The sequence below is a fragment of the Poecilia reticulata genome, linkage group LG17 (assembly GCF_000633615.1).
Source record: "Poecilia reticulata strain Guanapo linkage group LG17, Guppy_female_1.0+MT, whole genome shotgun sequence".
Taxonomy (NCBI): domain Eukaryota; kingdom Metazoa; phylum Chordata; class Actinopteri; order Cyprinodontiformes; family Poeciliidae; genus Poecilia; species Poecilia reticulata.
In genome coordinates this window covers 27,985,449-27,995,702 of record NC_024347.1, presented here as the reverse complement: position 1 = coordinate 27,995,702, position 10,254 = coordinate 27,985,449, and the positions used below count along the sequence as shown (strand labels likewise).

General features: G+C 39.0%; 1 long non-coding RNA gene across 2 annotated transcripts; it reads right to left on the bottom strand.

The window, feature by feature from the left end:
* Positions 1-999: 999 nt before the first annotated feature.
* LOC103479946 (uncharacterized) lies at positions 1,000-9,870 on the bottom strand. Of its 2 annotated transcripts, XR_536017.2 has the most exons (4): positions 8,877-9,870; positions 8,367-8,790; positions 5,353-5,474; positions 1,000-2,749 (listed from the first exon to the last, which is right to left on the bottom strand). It is a non-coding gene; the product is annotated as an uncharacterized LOC103479946 (long non-coding RNA). The 2 variants fall into 2 exon arrangements; XR_536016.2 differs by having other exon boundaries at positions 8,367-9,870.
* Between the last annotated feature and the right edge of the window lie 384 nt (positions 9,871-10,254).

The following is a 10,254-nucleotide window of genomic DNA, read 5'->3' as shown; positions in this document are numbered from 1 at the left end:
CAACATACTTTGCGGTATTCTTATTTAGTAATGTAATTATATTAGCTGTGTTACCACCCCCACGCCACTAGAGGCAGTAGCAACCCCGAAAAGATGCGACTAAGGAGCAGATTTAGACTATAGAATTTGGTAAAAAGAGTGCTCCTCCGCAGCTCTGATTGGCTAAGCAATGTAACGTTCCATCACGTTACAATCCTGTAACGTGATGGCAAAGCGGGGCGTCATCACGACTTTACACAAGTGTGTCTTTACCTCCGTGGCAGAGGCTCCGCCGAACCCCTGAGACCGACTCACCGAACCCCTGGGGTTCGATCCAACCCAGGTTAAGAACCACTGGGTTAGAGTCACATTCACACACCAGTATCCATATGTGGCAGAACGGAGCTGGAATCGAACCTACAACCTTCTAATCACAAGACGACGACTCTACCCACAGAGCCACAGTCGCATGCCAGCGAATCGGTTCCTGGTCAGCTTGAGTCGTGGGATACAAATATTGTATTGAACTTAATTATTTCAAGTAAAGTCAAAGTAAAAAGATCCTTTAAGGAAAAGATTTGTAACTTTTAAATTAGAGTATATTTAGAGGACACTGTAAAAAGAGTTTTTCAAAATATTTAGTTTGGAACTACTTAAAAGTTTGAGTTGACTTTCTGTAGAATTAAGTTAAAGAGATTTTAAATGTTTATTAGAAGAAAATAAATGATTTGAGTAAGTGTGACTTAAATATGTTATCTTAAACATACTTAATAAATTTGTTTAAAAAATTAACAAATTGAGTTGGATGATTACAATATATTGAATTGGTTAAACTTAATAAATTAAGTTGGATAAACTTAATTGAATTGCTTGTTACCTATGGAAGCAATTCAATTAAGTTGGTTCAACTATTTTCTTTTTAGAGTGTAAGTTTTGAGTTAAATGAACACAAAAAAGCAAGTTGGCATAGCAAAAGCAAAATAATTAAGTTAAATTAACGTAAATAAGTCCATAAGATGAACTTCAGCCCAAAAATACTTTTTAGAATTGAATTTAAACAAATGTGCATCATTGATCTCTGTCCTTGTCTTTATTCTAATGCAGTTTACATTTTTTCTAAAACATTGATCTCACCTTGCAAATTCTATCTGTAATAAATATGAGAAATGGAAGAATTATTGCAGTGATATTCAACCTAAAATTGAGTCTTTTCTGACCAAAAAAAAAGACCTAAAATGTAGATAATTCATACCACAACGTGACAATAAACATCTAAAACACAGGGGTTGGAATATAGAAAGGCTAAATTTACTCTTCATTTAAGGTCATTCTTCCATTTATGGTGACCCCGCCTCCGGCAGCTTGGGGTCAATCTTCAGTCAGGGTCATACAAAGCAAAGGCTGCCACTGGCCTGTGGGCTTTTGGACGACCCTGACAACCCTGCAGGCAAAGCCAAGATGGTGAAAGCAGGAAAAAAGGAGGAAATGCTCAGAGAATGACAAGGTGATTCAATCCCTCCATTGTTGCAGTCATCTCAAGTAGCCCACAAAGCCGGGCTGACAGCAGTTTATCTTTGTGACATGTCTGTCATTCCACTGTGAATTCCAAACCCGATGTAGCAACGGCGCCGCAAGAGGTGAGCTCCCCCAGCATTATCGACGACAGTACATCCAGAGCCGTATCTCTGCTTCCGCTCCATAATAACTGTCTTTCACAGACACCCTGAGCTGCAGCCGAGCTTGAGCGGCTAATTCTACAGTTTTCCGTGTGTTAAAACAGCTGTCAGCGCCACATTTAGAAAGAATTACATGGATGTGAGGTAATTGACAAGTGCAGCACATTGTGATTTGTGCCTGTGTGTTCAGGTGTGAGCATGTCACAATGCTTCCAGAACAAAACAGCATCTCAGCACATTGTTTTTATTGTAAGTTCCTGGAGAACTTGTCAAGATCAGATTCAATTACTTGTTGAAAACATTTCAAAGCCTGAAAATCCTAATGGATGAATTCAAATTGGCTGTCTATCTGAACCTGTGATGCAGGTCTGCTTCACTTATCAGGGGTTTGCAATGCAGTTGTTCTTCAAAGGTCAATGTAGCTTCACTTTTTTTTATATTTTTATGTGGATTCTTATGTTAAAATATGGAAAAATTGATGAAGGTATAAACTTAGAAACAATTTATGTTACTATTTGATGAGTTTCATTACAACAGTGCAGAATAACTGGTTGGTGGATTGTTAAAAAATTAAAAACAGGACAACAATACCACAGCAAAAGATTAATTCAACAGAATTTATCTGTTAAATCACCTATAAAGACATCAAGATATTCCAAAGATGCCATGTTATTGAAATGAATCAGCCAATTTGAGATTATAGAAGAAATGGACTCCTGGATAAATGTCCTTTATCCCATGGAGGTAAGACCTCCCATTAAACTCTCAGTAAATGTCCATCTTATTTTGTGGAAGGAGAACAACAGCAGTGTTTTCTCACCAAAGTGAATCCCTTCAGAAAAATAAAAATGACCACGTTTGCCCTCTAACATTTTGTTGAACTCGACTCTGGGTGCATGCCAGGTGTTTTGTTTATTGTATGGGCAGACTGACATTTAAAGATGCATTATAAGTTTGCAGGAACATCAGTGGAAACTGTGCAGGTGTCAGATGTGAGCGCTGACCCCCGTCTGACAGCTGGTTCGGCTGCTTGGGAGACGTTGTCCCCCATCAGGTGAAACCTGGCTCTGAATCTTGTCGGCACAGCTGTGATCCTTAAAAGAAGGACAAACCAGAATGGTAAGAACACAGTTAGCATCTTCAATGACTTTGGTTTTTGTGCTATACTGATTTTGTTTTCTTGACACTGCAATGCATTCATTTTCTTCTCTTTTATATTACTTTCTCTCAACGAATATACTTGAACGTGGAAAATTTCAGAAAAATGAGTGCAAAAACTTTATTTGTTAGTCACATTTAGGTTTTTCCTTATTATTGCAGATACATTTAAATTGGAAATGCTGCAGTTACATTTGTCTTTCTTGGATTATGTTAAGCATAACAACTGTTCCTCCTGGTAACTGGTGTGGAATTATGCAATTTTTCCAAGGTAGCTGCCAGATTTTTAAAATTGTGTTTGTTTTTCCTCAGTTTTGTGCCTCTGTCACTGGACAGAGGCACAGAAGAGGTTAAGAAAAGTGGCTGGAGCAGAATCCTATCCGAAGAAGGCAAATCCTTTTTCTGGGTTTATTTTTAGGAAATCCAGCCATGGCAAGTAAACACATTTTTTTTTCCTTTATGTAATTTAGTTAACATCAAATTGAACAACTTTGTCTCACTTAACTTCTCTGCTTGTTTTACCCGACGCTTGAGCTGTAACAGAAAAATAATATCAATATACCTGACAAAATTATTGACAAGCTTGGTGAGGGAGTATTATATATACACACTAGTTACACATTTTAAAGTGTCATAATTTACAGTTTTAAAATTTTAAGATTTGTTGATCCATGGGTGTGTTCACACTGCAGCCTGAAGTGACTCAATTCCGATTTTTTGGCAATTTTGATGTTCTTGCCGGGGCCGTTTACACTGCCAGTAAATGCGACCTGAATGTGTTCTGCAGTGTGACGACCTGAAGTGTCCCGCATGCGCACTAGAGGGCGCAATAGCGTCAGCGTTCTCAGTGTTCTGTCAACCGCCATAAAAAGAAGAAGAAGAGCTCAGTGTTTGCGGAAGTAAACATGGAGGCTAACGGTGTAGCTTAGCTTACATATTTGAAGTTGTTGTCCAACCGGAGCAGCATATTAACAGCTTAATTCTCATTATAGTCCATCATGGTTGATGTTTTTCTTCCCGCTTGCTCGTATCAGGACGCAGAATAGTGAGATTTGTTGAGAATCAGTGACGTTCAGTTCTGATGAATACAACCTGGACGTTATGGTCGCATTTGAATCGGATACGTATCGGATATGAGAATCCGACCTGTGCTGTTCACACTGCCATGAAAAGATCGGATACATGACGCATTATGTCAGAAAAAAAAAAAAAAATCGGAATTGGGTCACTTCAGGCACCCTGAGGGTAACGTGGTTTTTCGCCCGTATAGAAATAAATGTTTTTTTGCGAAACTGCAATCAAACATTTTTGTCGCATCACACGAGTCACATGATCAACAACCGAATGTCACTACTGGCTTGTGCCAGAAGAAACCAAGAAGAAATAGACAACAGGAAGTTTTAAATCCAACGGAAAATCTTTGGGATCTGCTCAAAACAAGAGAACTTAGGACTGTGCAGAGGATGGTTAAAGATTCCCCTTTCTTTACACTCAAAGTGCCTCCCTATTGGCAAGAGGGGTCATAAAATCTCTTAACAGCAGGAGAGCCCATAATGGTGCCAATGGAGATTCATTAAAAACAATATGTTGTTCATGCATGCTACATGTGCAGGCTTTGATTATCACCAGTCAAAATGAGTACTGGGCAAAAATGAGGGTTGTTAAACCAGAAATGCCTCTTTTTATTTCTGGATTTTATGACAGCAAAATATGCGTTATATTTTTCTGAAGTTATGGAGCTGTGGACATTTGAGAATGAGTGGCCTCTTTATTTGTTCCGTGGAGGAAACAGTAGATTTACCTCCGAATGGAACAGAAGGTATAGATTTAATGTTAAAACCACGGGAGTTTTGTTTGGTGATTTAGTTGCTGCAGTTCAGCTAATGTCTGACATCCATGGATAGCAGGTCTTGTGACTAACAGTCGGGTCACTGGGTCAAGTGCTGGCAAATTCAGGACATCTGGAGGCAAGAAATCCCCGGACTTATCTTTTGCCTCAAGTCTGTTATGCAAGATCAGAATTACAGTTAGCACCAGATTTTTTCCCCCTGCCTGTCAGTCATGGTTGGAGCTGTTGGTTGGTCGAATGTGTGAGCAGGAGAACAGCTGGTTCATGTTGTGCTCTGGCGTCAGGCCTACTCTCCCAGGATTGTGTGCGTGGGTGTAAATCTTGAAGGAGATGCACTTTCCAAGTCTTGTATGACCCAGTCATGGTGGTGGGCCGGGCCTGCAGCTTTCCTTCCAGCAGCAGAGAACAGAAACAGATGGAATAAAGAGCCAGAATCCAGTCTGCTGGGATTCAATGGGCTTTTTCTTCTCTCTTGTCAAATAGGTTTTGTTTTCCAAGTCTGGCTGTCTCCTCAATAAGAGACGATTGGATTTACTCTCTTTTTTATCTGTTCCCTCATCAGAAATCCCCTCTCTTTCTTTCCCTCCCTTTTTCCCCTTTATGTCTTAGTTTGTATTTTCTTCTCATCTCATCTGTTTTCCTGCTTTTTACTCAAGTTTCCTTCTCCACCCCTTCTTCCCTTTTAATCACCTCTCCCTCCGCTCTCGTTTTAGCGCGATCGCATCCTGCCATTCCTTAAATTTCCTCGCTCTCTCCTCCTCTCCTGATCTTCTTGCTCCCATTCTTCACCAACTCCATCCTGGTGTAGCAGCCTGTGGAATGACAGGATAACATATGAAGCCAATCATCTCTGGGAGTGGCTCTGAAATATTTTCTGTTTTCATGCCCCAGGACTGCTCCTTTTTTTTGTTTGTTTGTTTCTGTTTGTGTGATTTCGGTTTTGTTATGAGCATCATTTGATGCATGATTGCTCCATTTATTATCATTCCTGTAATACAGTAAGTGCAGGTAATAAAGAAAGGCAGAGAGATGAAACCCTCCAGTGAGCAAAAATTGGATTCAAATAAATAATTCGTCTTTCAAAATCACTGAGAAGTGAGTCTTAAAATTGAGTTTTAGAGAATTATTTAATTACAGCTGATGAATGTCACAATTTTCCTGAATTATGTTGAATTACTTTGAAAAAAATTCAAATATAGATATAATGAAAATCAGCTTTACTTTGCGTTAGTATCCTTCCTTATTGACACCGGGGTAAAATGATGAACTGCACACTAAGCTTAAGGTGTCATCATGCAGATCTGATCCTCCAGGCTCGTATTTTCAACAACATCCACATTCTCCTGGGTATTCCAAAACACCACGGAGTGAAAAGACTATTCTTATTTATTTATATATTTGTCAACTAAAATCATCTGCATCTAAGCAAACCATAACAGCTGTCACTGCAGTGGAAAACATTAGTGCATCTGTTTATGTGGAGATGGAGACATCAGCATCTCTGTGTGACTAAAAAAAGAAACGTGTCAGGGTGTTATTGAGAACCAGGCATTTAAGTTATTTCTGGTTTGTTTTGTTTCAATAAAGTTATTTTGAAAAAGCTTTAAGTTATTAGGGGCTTACTCTGGTTTCAGAACCCTGTTTAAGATTTATTGGAGCATTAAGTCACCACAGGAATTTCCATACATACATAATTAACATGAGTGTCAAAGATTTCATGCTTATAGTGATTTATTAATTTTCTGCCAAAAACAAAAATAAGATGCACAAGTTTTAATTCATTGTCAATTTTCCTAATCTGCAGTGTTAAAAAATACATAGAAACTGAAATAAATGAATAAATAACTGCTAATATTTTGTTACAAGTTACAGTGAAATTGCATACATTATTGCATAAATCAGTAATTCTGCCTGACTATTTGAAAATGTGTACATCTCATTGGTTTCTTAGTACTTCTGCTTTCCAGCATAGTCTTTGTATACATTATATACTGCTCAAAAAATAAAGGCAACACTTAAACAACACAATATAACTCCAAGTAAATCAAACTTCTGTGAAATCAAACTGTCCACTTAGGAAGCAACACTGATTGACCCGACGAGGGTCCCTGTTGTCTCATCCCATGAGCTGCTGGTATTTCATAAAGTTTATTAAAGGCAATGAGTAAGAAAAAAAATGACAGGTTGTTAAAAACATTTAACCTGTTTTAATTTAGCCGAGACTCTTTTCTAAAGGGATCTTTTAATAAAACAAGAGCAGCTTTACACTTAAAATTAGACTCGACAGTCTCTTACAGTTTTAGTGTGCTTATCATCAACACCAAGAGTTCTGGTCATTAAGATCATGCTAAACAAACATCTGTAATTAGTTAATTAATTAGGGATTAAACTAATTGGTGGTACTCTTGGTTGCAGATAAAGAAACACATTTATTCTGCATATTCTGCTGGTTGTGTGATTACCATCTTGGCCAGGGGTGTGTGTGTGTGTGCGTGTGTGTGTGCTCGCTGCCGTAGCTCTTTAATGAGAGACCCCTTTTTGCTGCACATTCAGCTTTCAAGATGCCCCCCTCTCTCACCCCCAGCAGCCCGGCTCACCCTCCCCTCCTGCCTGTCTATCCTGTCAGGTCTCTGGAAAGCACGTCTCAACACGAGTCCCTGTTGCCCGGTGATGCAGGCGCTTCATATTGGCAATGTAGTGTCTTTTCAAATTCATATCTCCCTCGGGTCCCGTGGGTGGCAGCTTTGGATGCAGCCTAATCAGAATTCTCCTCCTTGTGAGCTCACGTTGTGGAAAAGTGGCTGTGTGTGCATGTGCGTGTGTGTGTGCTTGTAAAGGATAAGTATAAGAGGATAGAGCTATCTTAAAGGTCTCACATGTGGGAGCCAAGACTCGTTTCAGAGATAATTCTTGCTGTGTCGTGCAAGATTCGGTCCTGACAGAATTGGTTGGGATCACATATTTAAGAGTGGGTGATAAGCAGGGGTGTGGTGCAGGCTCCGTTTGGAGGCCAGCTCAACCCGAACCATATGGAACTCATTTTGTTGTCTATAGGTTACAGTAAAAACAACTCCCTGCTTCAAAATCCCTTAAATCACTTTAGTTCCTCTGAGAATGTAAGTATGATTCTTTTTCACAAGAGCAAAGGTGTGGTTCGTTACAAGAGAAAACATAACAGATTACCCAAAAAGGAAATCTGTTATACCGCCGACGTTTATACCGTGGACATGTGCCGTTCCCAAACACTCAGAAAGCCAACAGATAAAATGTTAAACACTAAATATCACCAAGTAACTTTGGTCTGGATTCTAGTGTAAATAACTTAGTGCACTTAGAATTAGAAAACTGACTTATTAGTAACTTTTCCTTAACAGTCGTCAACACTGATGAAAAAATACTTCTTCCATTGACAGATTATTTCGCTCATGGGAAAAACGAATTGTTCTAAATGAAATAATCTACTAATGGAACAATTCATTTTTCATCAATAGTAAAGAATTACTTACTTAAAACAAGCTGCTCTACTTGACTGAAAGTTACTTAGTTTAGTCTCATTTCAGGTTTACAGTAGTTATGGTGAAATTACTGTTATATATTTAGTGCATCCATAATTATTTGCACTGTGGGTGAAGATGTGCAGAAAAGGATTCAGTTGATTGAATTTAAATCCAAGCTTTAATTCAATCAGCTGAATGGTTCGTTACCTTTTCTCTGCAGAACTCAAACTGAATTTGATCCAGGTGTGTTGGAGAAGGGATGCAGCAGAGCAGCCATCAATATCTGCAGGAACAGTCAAAGATCCCTCACTACACACTTTAAATGCTGTTGGAAAAGACTAGGTGCTATTTAATTGGCAAAAGGACGTTGTAGAAAGTATCAACAGCAGAAATGCCTCTAATTGTAGAACAAGGGATGGAATTTTGCTGAACAACAAATTCGTAGCTTGTTTGTTTGTTTCTCAACAAAAGGAATGTAGGTTGATTTCAGCTGTGCTTCCCCGTGAGCTGTCAGTCAGAGAGGTCGTCTCCCAGCTTTTTCTCTGGTCTGTTTCTGTCCCAGCTCCACATCTCTGTCCGACCAGCGTGCAGCTCATGGCAGGAGCATGTTGCTGCTGGGTGCATGCAGATCCTGGTGTGCAGACACAACTCAGCATATAGGACTTTGTTTTTGATGCTTAAGTGAAAAGTGAATAAAGAAGAAACAGGTTTTCTTACCCATTGACATTTGTACACACACATGTGCACAACTCTTTGCAGCAGCTGCTCTGCATGCTGCCTCTCACTCTTTGATAAATTGCAGTGTAAAGTTTTAGTAGCTTGTAACCAGAGCAAACACATGTTAAAGATTTTAGAAAGTACATAAAGCATAAATAATTTACCACTTTAATTATGTGACACTTTTTATTCCTGCAGTTAAATCACCATAAAACAAGCAGCTCTAATCTTAGCTGTGAGTTTTTGAACATGCAGCAGAAGGAAAGTGTTGAAATTGGGGAGCCATCTAATCACGTCTTGTTTCCTGTCCGGAGCTCCTCTGGGGCTAATCGATGGCTGAGCGGCTTTAAAAGGAGACGCAGAAATGAGTCCAACATGACGGGGCATTCTCAGGCCTCATTTCCTCACTGATTAGATCAGCATCTCCTCCCATACAATGATGTTTTCATTATGCCACTGCCCTCTCATCCTCTTCCTCACTTTTCTCCTCTCCTTTTGTCGAGCTGGTGAAGCAGACACAAACCGACAGCTCTGTACAACAATGATCCGGAGAGTGTCACTGCTTTAACCTGAGAGATTTAATCATCTGATTGGTTCAGGACAAGCTCATCTGATCTGAAACACTGGGATGAAACGGAGCAATCAGGCAAACGGTAAACTAACAGTCTGACTTGTTTTATATGAGTCAGACATTGTTTGGTGTGGGAATTGTTAATGAGGGATGAACACTCAGCTTTCTTTCTATAGAAGTCAGGTGTTTTATAAATGACAATAAAATCTATACAGGGAACTATTTTTTAAGGAGGTGGATGTAGAAAGTGCTCATAAAATACCAGATTTAAACAAATTAGACCAAGATAAGGAATTTCTAAACTTTTGCCACATTTAATGTGACGCGTATCCCTGTAAAATTCAAAATAAAAACAACACAGAATAAGTGAGCAGACCCTCAAATGTAAAGCTTTCCTAAAGCTCCTAACGACAGTAGAGAGGATATTCTGAAATACTTTTTGCCCATTTCTTTTCTCTTGATTGTTTTTTTTTTTCAGATACTTCTGTCTTGTAACTCTTAAGACTTTTACTGTACTTGTAAATGTCCAGAGAGACACAGTCTTGTTGTTTGTCATAATACTGTTGCTTTTTCCTACTGTGAATCCTTTATTCTTTGGATAGCTCTGTTTTCAAAATGCATATGTCTTTAATTGTTGCTTAAGGCTCTTGAAAAGAATCTGAAATGTGTTAAACCGTTGGCAGCTACGTGACTGAAAGCTAGAAAAGATTGAATCTTTGATTGGTATGTCTCTATATATAAGGGGAACATTTGTGGCTGAAATATTTTTGGACAAAGAAGCTTACAATCTGTTTGGGACTCCTTTGC